General features: G+C 44.0%; 1 long non-coding RNA gene across 1 annotated transcript in view; it reads right to left on the reverse strand.

Annotated features, from left to right (window-relative positions):
* Window positions 1–1,848: 1,848 nt before the first annotated feature.
* LOC123353090 overlaps window positions 1,849–16,860 on the reverse strand; it is a 70,513-nt gene continuing 55,501 nt past the window's right edge. Inside the window, exons 4-5 of the long non-coding RNA XR_006574394.1 lie at window positions 4,849–4,902; window positions 1,849–2,320 (exon numbers count right to left, since the gene is read on the reverse strand). This is a non-coding gene — a long non-coding RNA (uncharacterized LOC123353090). The remainder of the gene's footprint in view (window positions 2,321–4,848; window positions 4,903–16,860) is intronic.

Here is a 16,860-nt window from a genome sequence, read left to right on the forward strand (position 1 = left end):
TGGGACCTTAAAGACTAACAGATTTATTTGGGCATAAGATTTCGTGGGTAAAACCCCCACTTCTTCAGATGCATGGAGTGAAAATTACAGATGCAGGTACAAATATACTGACACATGAAGAGAAGGGAGTTACCTAACAAGTGGAGAACCAGTGTTGACATGGCCAATTCAATCAGGGTGGATGTGGTCCACTTCCAATAATTGATGAGGAGGTGTCAATACCCAGAGGGGTAGAATTGCTTTTGTAGTGAGCCAGGCATCCCCAGTCCCTATTCAAGCCCAAATTAATGGTGTTAAGTTTGCAAATGCAGAGCTACAATTCAGTTGCAAACTTAACACCATTAATTTGGGCTTGAATAGGGACTGGGAGTGGCTGGCTCACTACAAAAGCACTTTTCCCTCTCTTGGTATTGACACCTCCTCATCAATTATTGGGAGTGCACCACATCCACCCTGACTGAACTAGCTTGTCAACACTGGTTCTCCACTTGTTAGGTAACTCCCTTCTCTTCATGTGTCATATTTATACCTGCATCTGTAATTTTCACTCCATGCATCTGAAGAAGTGGGTTTTTTACCCACGAAATCTTATGGCCCAAATAAATCTGTTAGTCTTTAAGGTGCCACCGGATTCCTCATTGTTTCTGATCTGTACAGTAGTATTCTCGTCCTGCTGCTTTACTACTGCTGCTTATAACAGTAATTTTTTTTTGCAGGCAAATATTTCAGTCTAGCACTGAGCAAGCAGTAATTTTTGCAAAAGGAGAATTTGTACTGTGAAGCTATATTGTTCCACTGTAAGCAATTTACTGCACTATGTAGTCAGGAATCTACTGCTGCCATGAGTTGAGGGGAGCAAATGACTCCTCATACAGTGCACAGATGGCTAATCTAAATTTTGGCCTCCTATAAATAGGGAGTAAGTGGAAAAAGTGCTGCCCTTTGTAGCTCTCCAGTTTTCCAAACATGTCTGTTATAGGGTGTGCACAGGGAGAAAAGCAGGGGGAGTGGCCCTGCAAGAGATCCAGGGAAAGGTGAAGGGGTGACTTGATTACAGCCTATAAGTATCTATATAGAGAACAAATATTTAACAATGTCTCTTTGATCTAGCAGAGAAATACATAACATGATCTAATGGTTGGGAATTGAAGCTAGATAAATTCAGACTGGAAATAAGGTGTACATTTGTAATGGTGAGAGTAATTAACCGTTGGAACAATTTACCAAAGGTTATGGTAGAGTCTCCATCACTGACAATTTTTAAATCAAGATAGGGTATTTTTCTAAAAGTCTGCTCTAAGAATTGTTTTGGGGAAATTCTATGATCTGTGTTATACAGGAGGTCAGACTAGATGATCATAATGGTTCCTTCTGGTCTTGGAATTTATGAATCTTTTCCTTACATACTATGGAAAGTGTCTCAATTCCAGCCTGAGATCATCCATCAAGGAAGGCCATGATGGGGATACACTGGGTTGTTTGCCTTGTTTTGTCATTCACCCAGACTGAGTTCTTTTAAAAATTTGAGCCTAAATGTGGATATTGAACATTTGAAAATTGGTCTCTTAGGTCTTTTGGCCCCCACATTGTTTCCATGCACAAAAAGCAACATATTTACTTTCTAAAGAAAGACTTTATTTTAAAATAACGAAAGTCAACAGGATGAGCAAAAGTAACGTTTCCATGGGCAAGAGCACTGGATGTGTGCGACTCCTCTGTAACCAACAGCAAAAACTCTGAGAACAAAGTGCATTTGTTCTCTTGCTGAATGTAATGCCACCTGAACCGTGGAAGGAGATTGAGTGTTTCAAGGGCCTGATGGATTTCAGATTTATTAGACACAGGGGGTACATCTACACTGCAGTGTAAACCCAGCCTTGATAGAACTCGAGTTAGCAGACCCTGGGTTTGTTAACCTAGGGCTTGAGTGTCTCCATGCATTTGTAATCCAAGGTTCGGAATTTGTTGAATCCTGGGTCCCAACCTGGGGCTCCACTGCCTACGCTGTATTACATGGGCCCGAGTCCAGCCACCATATCCCAAACTTCCTGGTGCCCTCCCAAACGGTGACTGCTTTAGCCCTTTGTTCATGGTGCTGTTTGGGAAAATCTGACTGTTCACCAAATTTGACTGTCCCGAGGACAAAGAAAGTCAGCCCATTGGATTGTGGGATACTTTTGGCAAACTCCCAGAGCAAGAGTCCAGTTGGGCTGGGTCTGTGCTGCAAAGCAACAGGGCTTGAACACAGGTTCCTGTCTTGACTCAGGCTGGGCCCCTCCATTTCCATGGGGTCCTGGGACTCTGGGTCCAACTGATTTGCCTGTAGACAGAAAGGGGTTTAGGCTTGAGCTTGAGTTCAAACCCTGGGCTTACACTGTACTGTAGACACACACTAGGATTTCCCCCCCCCCGCCTTTCTTGTCTATAAGAACACAGTGTGGAAGATGATAAAGGACAGGAACAAGGGGAGCACACTTTGTAGCCCTTAAAATTAAAAAGACCTTTTCTGAATTGTGAAAAGGTCTTTGCATGAAAAACTAGCCTCATTGTAAATGTTACGTTATTCTGTAAACTTCTCCCTTGGAAGAGGCATTTCACAGCTATGGACGTGTGACAAATGTGACTTATTTCTTAGATGGAAAAAAAACATAATCACAAAGCACAGATGGAATATTTATGCTGTAAGATAATACACATGTATCTGTAAATAATGAGGGCGAGATGTGATATTTCATCTTTAGTTTCATTACTCATGATCTATGCAGCTTTCAAGATAGATTTGTTATACCACCACATTCCAGTATATATTTTCCCTCCCTTAACCTTCTCTAGCACATACATTCTATACAGTCTTGGCAATTTTCTCAGTGGTAACACATACACACTGTATAAGCTACACAGAACTGGCATCTTTTTCAAAGGACATATTCATGATCCATTTTATGACGTTAACTAGGCTGAAAAAAAGCTTGGGGTGTGGGGATATAATTTCAAATACTTTTTTGGAATGTTTCCTATTCAGAGAAGAGCTCCAAGGTGCAACTCTAATGAAAGGCTGCTTTATTCTAGTGTTACAGGATTGTTCTCTTGAACTGCTTGGACACAAATCACAACAACGGTTTGCTCCCATGATAGAGAGCTTTGTTTCAGTGTCTACATGTTCAGTTGTGACATGGAATAACTGAAGTCTGAAATTAATAGCTCTAATATTTTAGAATCAGCATGAAAATATAAACAACAAGATTACTGTTCAATGAAACTGAACTAATGCTTAATACACAAGCAGACAAATAAACAAGTGCCAAACTTCTATTTTTGACTTTGTACTCATTCAAAATATCCAAAAGGGAGATACGTGGGTGGGAGAGAAAAATCATGCATGGACACACAACAAAACAAATGAAACAGTGTGAGCTAGTGGTTAGAGCAGCGGTTCTCAACCCACTGCCCAATCAGCACACAGCTGCGACCCATGTGCCATCCTCTGGGCCATACAGGCAGTATATATATTGTGTGGATGGGGCCCACATAACACATAGAGAGCTGCATATGCGGCCCACAATGGTAAATGGGCAGAGAACCACTGGGTTAGAGGATTGGACTGGCAGTCCAGATCCTGAATTCTCTACCAGGCTCTGCCGTACACAGGGCTGGCTCCAGGTACCAGCTAAGGAAGCTGGTGCTTGGGGTGGCCAATTCAAAGGGGCGGCACTCCATCCGGTATCGGGGTGGCACGTCCGGGTCTTCGGCGGGAATTTGGTGGTGGGTCCCTCATTCCCTCTCTTCCTCTTTGAGCTGCTGCCGAAGTGCCGCTGAAGAGGAGGAGAGGGAGTGAAGGACCCGCCGCCGAATTGCCGCCAAAGAAGCGGCGTGTTTGAGCTGCCGCCGAAGTGCTGCTGCTCATCTTTTTTTTTTTTTTTTTTTTTTTGCCGCTTGGGGTGGCAGAAAAGCTGGAGCCGGCCCTGGCTGTATATGGAGATTTTTGCAAACCAGAATCACTATTGCTTATTGCTAACAGTAGCCAAGTCAGCAGGCCGTACTGAACCACTATTGATAATTGCTAAAAGTAGCCAAGTCAAAAGGCTGTAAATTGGCCATGCAGTGGCCTTAGCTTAACCAAGGCAGGAGGTGACAGGGTTTTGGGTGCCACAGAAAGGGCTGCTTGACCCTGTGTCCTTCCTGCTAAGAATGTTGAAATTGCTGATATATGTATTTTAGAAAAACAGGAAGCTTGTCTATATGTGCCCTCGGGAATGTATCTGTTAGGGCCTCAAGGCATGCACACTCTGAAAAAACGCATCTGGTTAATTGATGATCAGAAGGAAACCTCTTGCTTGACCTTTAAAAACTGCTTGTTTAGCAAGTTTTCTTTAAGTGACATGTCATTGTATTACTAATGTATAAATAAGGGGAAAAAGTTTGAGGTAGTTGGACTCTCTGGGAGGGACTCTTCAGGGACTATCCCTCTGGAGACATCTTGTGGTACCCACTGGCTGACGGAAGATTGGTCATTGGAAGACTGTCTCTGTGCCACTCGAGAGCCACACTCAGCTTCAGTAATTATCGAGGTTTGGGGGTGTTTTACTAACCTGTTGTGGACGTGTGTAAATGCTTGAAAATAAGTAAAATTTACCTTTAAGTGAAAGCACTCCCGTGTTGTCCTGTTTGTGCCAGCCATCTATCGGTTGGACGGCCGTATCTCCCTTGATTTATTTCCTAATACCACCTCGCACAGAGTAAAAGTTACCAAGAGCTTTGGGTTGAGAGAACCCCGGGTAACACTGCCACTGGCCCATCTTGCCTCAGTTTGCCAGTGTATAAAAGGAGGATGATTCTTCCTTTCCTTACCTTGTCAGAGAGTGTTGTGATGTCTGTAAAACTTCTTAGGCCCTCAGATAGCACCTAAGTGAAAAACGCTAGTATTAGTCGATATAAGAAATTCTCTTTACAGGCTATATTTATCCAAAGATCCCTTCCCTTTTGAAACACCTTCCCTCTGATGCACACGCCAGATAGCTGTGTCTGTTTTACCTGAAGGATGAGATGAAGATCCTTTTACTGTGGAAGCAAAATATCTTCGTGTTCATATAACTCCAGGAGGGAAGTTATACTAACTCTCAAACTTCTTCAAGTCATTTCAGGAGACTTTGCAGGGCCCAAATCCCACTTGCCTTAGTCCAGGGAACAGTCCCATTAAAGTCAGTTGGGCAGTTTGAGCCATTGAAGGGCACAGGAGGATCAGGCCGCGCTTGAACAGAACTGAGGTAAAACAGACACACTACTGTAATTTGCATTGGACCCTTCTCAGTTAGAATGTCAAGATTTTTAGTGTGTATTACTTGGTCTCCATTCCTCTCTGCCCAGTTTAACTTTTGACCCACAATTGTTGGTGGAAGTGGGCCTGTACCAGAGGGCCATTAGTCCTTCTCAAGAGGCCTTCCAAGGAGAGCCAAAAATCATGGCGGAGACAGGGAGGAAGGTCTCCTTGTAATAATGCCCCTCTCCATATCTGTGAAACATTCACACTGATTCACTGTATGCAAAAATCACCCCTTTTGCATCTATGGGAATTATTTTCATGGTGGGTTCAAGCCAGTATGGGGCTATTTGAATGGGCTTTTCAGCAGCAATGGCCAATAACTTGCATGTGATCTTCTTCCTTCCTGTCCTGCTCCATGGCCAATTGGATGGGCTGGGGTGGGAGGGATCAGTCCTGCAAAGAGGTGTATAGGTGATGGGTCCCAAACTGGTGTGTGCATTTGTCTAGGGACTTAGGGTAAGAGGGGATGGAGGCTGGTATTAAACTGGAGGAAGGGGAGCCTGCAATGTGCCTCTAACCAGAGCCAAGACAAGTGGTGAGATGTCTGGATTTCCCCAAGGGCCTCAAACTTACTGCAGGGCTCCTGGTCAGTACAAGAAAATGCTCTCTCTAAAACATAGGACACAGAACCAGGAGAAGTAAACTTCCCACTAGCATCCTAACCTGTGCAAACTAGGGTGGAGGAAGATTTGGTAGCATTGTCTGACATAGTCCCTTCTACTCTTCCATCATGCGTAGAGCTAGAGTTTTCCCTGGGGAGCACCATGACAATCTGGCTGGCTGAGAACCCTGCTCTTAAATCTGAACTGAAAAGCTATAGAATGAAAGAAGGAACTAGTCAAGGTGCCAGATTAATAACTTCAGGTTTTTTTAAGTTAGTGACAAAACATTCTGAATTCTGCAGGGCAGGAAGGGTCTCCATTGTACAGTTGCCCCGTGCTCTACTATACCAAGTACTCACAGTAGAGGAAATTCACTGGGAAGAGACCTACAGAACGCTTCTGCACCCTTTAATCCCCAGTTAAGCATGCATCTACCCAGGAAGAACATGGGGATTACACCATTGGTCAGCAATAGAAAGTCTCCCAAGTATGAAAAAAGAAAACAGGGGTCGGCTTTTCTTGTGGAAACACTGCTAACAACATGCATGAAGGTTATGGACCAAGGACCAAACACTGCAAACACGTATACAAGTGCTTAATGTTTATACATGTGAGGAGTGCCACTGAACTCAATGGCATTGAGGCCATTGTCAGCTGTATGGGGAAACCCCAAGTTTACATTTGTCTAAATGTATAATCCCAACACATATGTTAGAAAGAGCCTGTGGCAGGGTAGCCAAGCCAGGAGAGACTGGTTATTCTCTTCAGGTTGTTATCACTGGAAAGAGCTGTGATCAGATTTCAATCTACTGCTGAATCTCACACTGAATTTAGCTCCCACCCACCTCTAGTAACTCCTCTCCCCCCAAATCTCTACAAAAAGTGCAATTCTGGGACCACCAGAAAAGGAGAGACTAAAGGAAGGGTCCTTTTCTCATTGTTACCGCTGCTTCCAGGTTTTATGATGTTATTTAAAGCTAACAGGACCAGCTGTTCCTGCAAACTGTACTCGTCTAGAAAAGGTAAAACATCAGGGAATGCCAGTAAATTTTAGACACTGAAGGTCTATAGGCACTGGAAGGTCCTGGTGGTAATGTGCAGTGTGCACTCCTTATTTGCCATGTAACACTTAACTTTCTTTTTTCAGTTTAGTCCTGGTGAAAGGGGCCCAATTGCCAGCCCGGGAGAGTGAAATTCTTTATCCCCAGGACATGTTCTGCTCAACAACATTTATACTGTGGTGGTGTCTAAAGGTAACAACCAGGCTGGGGACCCATTGTGCTAGGTGCTGTAGAGACACATAATAAATGACAGTCCCTGCCCCAAAGACCTTACAGTCTAAAGAGGGCAGTACAAGCTTCCCCAACACGATGCAATGCTGCTCTGAAAGAATGACCTCTAAGGCAAAATGGGTATTTCAGTCTGTGATCTTTTCACTCCCTGACCTCTCTGTAGGGCCAGGTTTAGGGGAAGGCCATGTCAATGCTACCTAAGATAGCTCAGTTTTAGAACTGACTCCAGGCTGGCCACCCACTCATCAGCTGGGACAGCTTAGGTGGAGGGGAGGGACCCTGCTCCTTTAAGAGTGCCCTCCCATCCCTGCCAGTTGGAGCAGCAGCAGCACGAACAGATGGGGCAGGAAGTTGTTGCACCAAGGCACCTGTGTCCTGGATGCCACTTCCTCATCCAGACAAAGTTCACAGAGTCTGCCCCTTTAAGGGCACCTTCCTTGCTGGGTAGAAGCAGCCTAAGACATCAGAGCATTAAGAGCTGGCCCCAACATCCGTGGCATAACAATATGATTATTTACCCAATAGAAACACACCAACTCACTTCCCATGGGGCACTGAGCAGCCATCAGATGATAATGAGTTTCGGTCAATGGCCTGAATTTGAACTGATGCCTAGAGATGAAAAGATCAGTATAGTATTCCATTACCAGTCTCCCAAACCATCCAGTGTCCCCAGGGTTAAATATTTTTAGCAACAGCTTGTTTACATGTCAAATTTATCAATGAGCTTCTGGGGCACAGCCACCATGTAGCTGTGTCAGAGGCTGGCCAGCGAGCTTTCTCCATGCACTGAGCTAAAGCTTTCTGAAGGGCTTGTCAGATATATTCTTTCTTCCGTGTCACAAGAGCAAGACTAATTTCAAAGAAACGCTCTTTATTCCTACTTAAAACTGCTAAGGGAAAATATCCAGCGCTGTCTTTTTTCTTGTCATTTGTTCGACAAGTGTCTCATAAAACAAATCGAGAGGTAAATTTCCTGAGACGAAAATCAATAAGAGGATAAAGTAAAGAATAGGCGGAAGTCAGCAGGCTGAGATTTATTTCCCTGGAAATGTTTTTCAATGGATTTACTAATAAATCTAAAGTGGCTGGTGCAGCCACCTTTGATATGCAATATCCCCTTTATTTAGTTGGAAGTTGCACATGAGAAGGAGCCTTAAGGATTGATTTTTACAAGGGTGTCAGTCAGCAAAGCCCCTTGCATTAAATGTATCCTCAGCATGTGCTTCAGGTAGAAATTGGGGGCCGGGGATTCTGTTTGTGTGGCAGGATTTTTCACTGAATTCCCCTCCTCCCCTTACAGTTTATGGTAGCAACTAGAGGGCACAATTGAGATCCAAGCCCCATTGTGTTGGGCACTGTACATACATGTCTCTGCCCCAAGGATTTCTCATACAAATAGTTCTAACTATAGCAAAATCCACTGCAGTCCAGACAAGCAGTAGAGATTACTGCCAAGATGCAACCTTTGGTTGTCCTGTAGAGTTTCAGGCTGCATCATATGAATGAATGTTGAGCAAATACAGCATGGAGGCATCTGGGAGCAAATTCTGGGAAGGCTGCAATAAACTGAGAGGGCTTTGGGAAATCCAGCATGATGGGCACATTCCTTAGAGTGAGACTTGTTAGAACTTAATGTAAACAGGTGAGTTGAGTCAGATAGTGTAGACAGGTGTCATCCTAGGGTGCCCATTCATGGCCTGGGGTGGCCCTGTGGGGATGCTGCCTCAGTTTCCCTAAATCCCAAAATAACTCACATACACCCAGAGTCTTTAAAACAATATTACCCCTCTCTTAGGGGATAATATATTTAGATGACTGGCTTGGAGCCTCTCTTTGACTCCCTGTCAAGTCATTTAATCAGTCTCTTAAGCCTTCCCAAGTGGTTTTAATAACCCCAAATGCCTGTCTGTGTTTGGCTGGGAAAGAGGGGAGCCATGCTCCACCCACTCTACAAGGCTTCTGGTGCCAAGTCCTTAAAGGACCAGTGATCTGGGTTTTCCTATACCTTCCCCCTCCCAGACACTGACCGTTCCCTGAGACCAACTCTCTCTCCATCTGACTGCTTCAAGGCCCTCATCCACTGTCCCGGGACACATGGAACAGTCTGGTCTGAAAGGGACAGTATCCCATTACAAGCAGAGAGTTGGAAGGATGTGTAGTGGAATAGGTAGATAGAGGGGGAAATATTAAAGCAGTCCAGTGCAAGCCAGAGAGGCCTGGATGCCAGTAAAGGTTGCGTTGCTGCAATACATGGGCTATGCTCAGTGCAAGAAGGAATATTGTCATGGATGATGGTAACAATGGTGGGTCACTTTGACATGCTCACCTAGCAATGAAAGGCTGCGTCCCTTTACCAAGACCCTGAAATGTCCAGTCCTCCTGGCTGGACATACCTAAAGATTTTGATTGTTACATTAGCCAGTAGATGAAGAGGAAGCTATAATGAACCCTTGGTTGAGTAATATTAGTGGTTTCCTCTGATTGGCACACAATGACGGATGGCTGTGGGCAGGGAGTCCGTAACTGGTGTGTGCTTATGTGCGCATACGCACCAGGAGGTATTCCAGACTTGCCATGGCTGGCTGCTCTATTTTAAGTGCAACAAACAGCCTTGCACAGATCTTCAGTGTCAAATGGGCAACCTGCCAGAAGCTAGCTGATATCTTATTATCCCTTCCTCTTAAACCAGTCCTGTGTGGCGGGAACGAGTTCTCTGAACTACTCTTCAGAACATGGATAAACCTAATCATTTCCATTGATCAAATCTGATGTTAGGCAAAACATCAAGAAATCAGACTATATCAGTGAGATGACCATATTAATCTCTTTATATGAATTGGATGGTCTCAAGGAGACAAATGATTAGCTCCAGAAATTGGTATCTCTGTACTCTGAGTTGATTATTACTGGTATTATTTTTCTTAATTGTCTGTATTCTGGCTACACTACCCACTCAATCACTGGAGAGTGGCAGCACCACTATACTTGGGACACCTAACGCTTTCCATCTAAAAATTCTTGCTACTGTTATTTTGAAGAGCTTTAACACCTCCCTGGCTTGCAGCAGGACTTTGAAATTGAAATGAAGTGGTAGTTCTGTGGAACAAAATCATATGTGATCATGTAATTAAGGACTGTACTCTAATGCATGGGCAACCTTAATTCTGGCAGTTCCACAGGGCTTGATTGTGCAACCTAAATAACTGTGTTTTTTATGTAATATAAAGGATGATAATATGAGTGGATATAACACACACACATATACAGTTTACATCCTCATCAATGAAAGAGGAAAAAATGATACTTTCCTATATCACAGAGCTATACTTAATGAGTGAAGCAGTCCTGGCTGTACAGAAATCAATGGGAGTTTTGCCATGGACTTTAATGGGGCCAGAATTTCACCCAATATTTCTAGCATGGTATATAAATGATGGCCATATTTTATCCAGCCACCCATGTACCCAACACTTTGCAAGTATTCTGTTCAGCTCTGCAAGATGGGAAAGTATTATCCCCATTTCACTGAGGAGGAAGCAGAGAATTGCCAAAAGCCATCAAGCAAGTCAGTATTAGAGTCAGAATTAGGACTCAGGGATACAATGCCTACTGGGACCAAAAAGCGTCCAGCAGACTTTTATGACCACAGCTGGTCAGGACATCAGTTTCACTTCTCATCCAGAAGGCGGCACTTCCAGCAGAACTCATATGACTCTTGGTTCAGTAATGACTTCAAGGGAAGAGCATTGCCCTCTGAAGCATCCACACCACTGACTATCCCACCCTAGGTTTTCATTGGAAGATGCCCCGTCCATGTCCTGACCCTACTTGGCTCAAGCTCAAAGCCCAAAGTAGCTGAAAGACACACCAGTGAAGTGATTTATCGTCACAGGACCTTGATACTTTTGGAATTTTTTCTCCAGGAGATGCAGACACTGGCTGACTCAAACCCCAGTCATCTCGCTTCTTCACACAGTTGCCTGCTCATAAAATGCAAATATGGGCCTTGTTTCCAGTGAGGCTTTTCTAGATTTGTGTGGTACACAAACAAATGCCATTTCACGGAGACACATGACAAAATGCTGCAAAGAGGAGAGAGATATTAACTATTGTGCTCTGCTAGAGTTCTAAGCTTTACTGTAATCCTACCCAATTAAATAATATGCGCAGGATTCGCTCCCCACTGCCCTTGACCAGATTTTCAGTCTGGGGCTAGGAGAAAAGTGCAAGGTCATGCATTTAGGGATTAATAACAAGAATTTTGGTTATAAACTGGGGACACATCAGATGGAAGTAACAGAGGAGGAGAATGACCTCGGAGTATTGGTTGATCACAGGATGACTATGAGCTGCCAGTGTGATATGGCCATTAAAAAAGCTAATGCGGTCTTGGGATGTACCAGGCGAGGTATTTAGTACCATTATACAAGGCACTGGTGAGACCTCATCTGGAATACTGTGTGCAGTTCTGGTCTCCCATGTTTAAGAAGGATGAATTCAAACTGGAACAGGTACAGAGAAGGGCTCCTAGGATGATCCGAGGAATCGAAAACCTGTTTCTAACCATTAGAGGAGTGGAGTTCTGGAACAGCCTTCCAAGGGGAGTAGTGGGGGCAAAAGACATATCTGGCTTCAAGACTAAGCTTGATAAGTTTATGGAGGGGATGGTATGATGGGATAGCCTAATTTTGGCAATTAATTCATCTTTGATTATTAGCAGGTAAATATGCCCAATGGCCTGTGATGGGATGTTAGATGGGGTGGGGATCTGAGTTACTACAGAGAATCCTTTCCTGGGTGCTAGCTGGTGAGTCTTGCCCACAATCTCAGGGTTTAACTGACCGTCATATTTGGGGTCAGGAAGGAATTTTCCTCCAGGGCAGATTGGCAGAGGCCCTGGAGGTTTTTTGCCTTCCTCTGCAGCGTGGGGCACGGGTCACTTGCTGGAGGATTCTCTGCACTTTGAGGTCTTTAAACCATGATTTGAGGACTTCAATAACTCAGGCATAGGTTAGGGGTTTGTTACAGGAGTGGGGGAGTGAGATTGTGTGGCCTGCGTTGTGCAGGAGGTCAGACTAGATGATCATAATGGTCCTTTCTGACCTTAAAGTCTATGAGTCTATGAGAAGCAGACCACCTCTTTTCCCAGAGCAGAGAGCAATCTTGGATAAAAGTCAGTTTAATCAAGAGAAAGAAGTAAAACAAAAATAGATCTTTTCCATAAACAAAGCTGCTTTCCATTAACTAACATAAACAGGCAGATGCATTAAGAGATCATGCCACCCAGGCCCTGGAAAGAGGAACAGTGAAACTTATTTCCGAGAGTTCTACTGAAGGTGCAAGGATGGCTTGGGACTTACAAACTGCTTTACCCAAGGACAGTGTGAGCCAGAGTTGTCTAACTCACACCTTGTGCTGCACCCAGTAACTTGTTTTTATGTATTCAAATCAAGCACCTGTACATGTTTGCTTGTGCAATGTGGATTTTTACAGCACACCTCATTTGTTTTGCAGACAACTTAAGGCCCTAGTTTTGAAACTTTGGCTTAGATGTGGATCTGGCTGCATAGTGATTAATACAGCCTTCCAGGAACTCTAGTGCCGGGATTTGCTGGCTAAGAAAAGAGTAGATCGGCTGAGGACCAAGCTAAGAGTTGCTTTTAAAGTTCACCAATTAAATTAAAATGCCATTCCCCCAGGAACTATAGGCAAATAGATAAAACGAGAGAAGGTAAGAGAAAAGAAGAAAGCAGCTTCTTAGTTATATCCTGGATTCTCTCTCTGCTGACCAAGCATCAAGCAACTGGGATAAAACAGGGTTTTTGGAGCCTGATCCTCTCCTTTTGCTCACCTGCCCTAAATCCATAACCCAAGTCTCTCACAGTGAGTGAAAGCCACGCCTCTGCAGCACAAGGCCCATGTACTTTTTAAGCCATCAAAATAGGGCTTAAGTGGTTGAGTGAGGCATACGCCTTGTACTTGCCTACATGAGGGTGAATTTCATGCTCTTATGTGTCTTCTGTAACAGCTTAGATAGAGATACTTTGAGCTGTATTTCACAACACAGTTAATGCAGGTGCCATAACACTGAGCTTTTCCATATGTAACATGCCCACCGGCAATCTCTCAATCCCTTTCTCTCTACAGCACCTAGCTATCTATTACCCAATCACTGTATCATCTGACAAATAGACACCACAAGCCAAGTTCTGCACATATTTACATGGCGCTACACGGGGAGTTATTTCGCTGAAGCCAATGGAATTACATGTGTAAAGCAGGTGTAAAAGAGATGAGTGACGCTCCGCCTCTCTTCTCAGGATGTCACTATAAAGTTAAATTGGTGCAACCCTCTTGTGACCAGTTTAAAAAACATGTGTAGTTAAGCTGGTACAAAGAATGGCTTACTGCAGTTTAGTTTAGTCAATAAGGAGTTTAAGATGTGTGGCCAGTGGATTGTGCACCGGACTAGGCCCCAGGACATTTCCTGGCTCTGCCACTAGCCTGCCATTTAACCTTGGACAAAGAGAGGGCGCCTGTCTGTGCCTCAGTTTCCCCATCTGTGAAACAACACTAATGATACTGACCTCCTTTGTCAAGTGGTTTGAGAGGTAAGGAATAGGTATTATTGTTAAGGAAAGTTTGGCATTTGGATTCAGCCTAGATAATTACCTAGTATTTGAATGTTGTTTCCTTAAACTATTTAAACATCCTCTGTCTGGAAAAAACAGTTAAAAAATCTAATGAGAACATGAGGATTTCTGCTTTTTCCTGCTTCTTCTTGGGCCAGAAGAGCCGTTTGCACAGGATTTTCACACCTGGACTCAGCTAGAACCTGCGAGGTCAGAGCTGTGTGCAAATGAAAAATAATGTTAAAAATGATCTTCCCCACACTTTTTTCATTCTCAGAGGAACATTCATTTCAGGTTGTGTTTGAGATTTGAGGTAGCATTGTACCTGATCTGGCTTTGCTCAGCTCTACTGAGAGCCATTCCTTCCCTATCCTGCCCCTCTTAGAAATCAGTATTTGGCTAGAATTATTTTAAATGAAACTGTCCCCTGTGGTATGCCCTCTCCTTTCTCTTCCCTTCCTTTGTCGCTCTTCAGTTCCCATTAAGAACAAGTCAATGACTCATAATGAGCTTTTCCAGAGCTCCTCCACTACAGGATTCCTTGGTGCTTGATCTTTGCCACTAAGACACATACAATTCTGTGGCCTGTTTCAAGGCCAAAGGAAACTCTACAAACCAGTGATTCTCTATTTCCCTCAGGAACAAAACTGGGGCAGTGTGGCTGCTGTATAACGGCGTGTAGATCAGCCTTAAACTGCTGACCTGTTCAACATTTCTAGGACCCTTTGAACTGGGGCTCTTTGAAGCGGAGGCTGTAACAAACGAGTGTATAATAAGATGGAACCCCATGCAGGGAAAGGGGAGGCATCATGGACTGATGGAAGCTTTTGAAAGGCACAGAATGCTATTAAACACTGAGAGGGACTATGGAGAAGGATAGAAGTAAATCTCCTTTTCCAGGAGAGAGGGGAAAAAATGGAATCCTGAACTGGCACAATCTAACCTTTGATAGCTAGAGCTGGGATCACCTACAAAGGCTGGATCTGGAGCCAAATTCTCCCAGAGTTTCAGGGTGCTTGGATCAGAATGGGTTTGGTTCTGGCCCATCTCTACTCAAATTAAGACTTGCCATTAGAAACATTTCTCAGCCAATAACGCCCCGTCACCCTCCTGTACTGATTCATTATTAGGGATGGCAGAACCGGTTTGCAGAACAGCAATTATCAATTGTGTCAAGCTTTTTTTTATCTTCAAAGCCCTTTACAGACTCAAACTAATTAATCCTTAAACCAACCTTGTGAGATAGGTGGGTAAGTATCAAACTCTTTGGTCTGTTTCCCCATCTGTAAAATAGGGTAAAAGTAATTTGCTGAGGGCCACAAAGGGAGTCAGTGTCAGAGCTGGGAATCCAGGAGCACCCACTCACCACCAGGCCACACATCTCTAATAGGAACAAAACTTAACCTTCCTCCAGACCTTGAACCTAAAGAAGCACAAACCTTAGGTGAGAGGGTTGGAAAAGTCTGGTTAATTCTTTCCTTAGAATGCAGTTCTAGTATGAAAAGTGACTATGTAATAATGGTAACTTCATAGCCAAAAAAGAGTTGTTCCCCTACGTATCGCAGGTAGAACTGGGCGACAATATTCAGCCAAAACTTTTTTCCAGCAAAAAAAAAAAAAAAAGATTCAGGGGCACCAAAATGTTTTGCAAATTCATGTCGATTTTACTGAATTCTTAGCTCATGGGAAAGGAATTCTGAAAAAAAAATTGAAATGTTTTGTTTTGGCATTTTCAAAATGAAACATTTTGATTTTTCATTCAAAGTCACTTTTAATTTAGAAAGTTTCCTTAATTTTATTTAGAAAACCCTCAAAACAATTGAAAAATACTCAGAATAATAAAAAAAATGCTTCCAGTCCAAACTCCAGCCCCCACTCCTTTTCAATTAGCTGAAAATAGAAAAATGTGTTGTTGGTTTCACACACACCCCCACATCAATTTTTTGGCATCACCCACTCCTGTTAGCCCTACAGAGTCAGCACAGCTCAGAGCTGAATTCTCTTTCTCCTTGTTTATCCACATCAGAACTGTTTACTAAACTCCAATCAGCTACCCCTGTGTAAACACACTGACAGCCATGGAGCTGCTCAGATGTCACTGAGAACCCAATCTGACCCGCAGGACCTCATTACTGGTGATTGGGTATGAGATGGAAAGGCCCCAGCTTGACTCTCAGAGCCTGATTCTCTGCTGTGCTCAGCAAAGCAGAGTTGGGGGCTGCCAGCAAGCCAGTTACAGCAGCTTGGTTTACTGTGCCCCAGCTCAGGTGCAGGCTACAGCAGCCTAGGAATGCTATAAAGTGCCCCAGTTGGCTGCAGCTTCTAAGGGAGTGTCTGCCTGCTAGAGCACATTGGACACTGGCCATTCCCTCTAAACATGTTGTCTGCACCAGAGACTGCAGGGAGAGGGGTGTAGGAGCTAGCTATGCCACTTGGGGACTCCACCATCCTGGGTATCCCCAGTAGGGAAACTGAGGGCAGTCTCCAGCATTAGGCCTAGGCAGAGGGACAGGCAGTGATTGAGTTTGCAGGGCTGGCAGTTAGGGAAAACAACACAACCCTCAACTCATCTCTCCACTAAACTGTGGAGATTTGCTCTGGAACCAAGACACGAGTGACATGATATCCTCCACAATGCCACTTTTACAAAGTCTCTTCTCAGAGTAGAATTGCACTTATGGGACCAGAGTTTTGAAAGAGCTCAGGGTCAGGTTTTTGAGCGTGCAGTGCCCACAGTTGGGATCAGGTCTTCCCCAAGAGCTCAGGCACCAAAATAAGGGCCAGGTTTTCAAATGCACAGAAGCTGCAGTGGAAGGCAGGTTTTCTAACGTGCATTCACTGTGCTCAGCACTTCTGAAAATATAGACACTTATTCTGGTGCCTAAATGGGAACGTAGCTGCTTGGAAATCTGCCTCTGATAGTGGGTGCGGAGCCCTTCTGAAAGTTCTGGCTATAATGTCTCTGCATTCTTGTACTTTCTTGTTGAGAGAGGTATTGGGAGCAGCAGTAC

The sequence above is a fragment of the Mauremys mutica genome, chromosome 19, assembly GCF_020497125.1.
Source record: "Mauremys mutica isolate MM-2020 ecotype Southern chromosome 19, ASM2049712v1, whole genome shotgun sequence".
NCBI classification, from domain to species: domain Eukaryota; kingdom Metazoa; phylum Chordata; order Testudines; family Geoemydidae; genus Mauremys; species Mauremys mutica.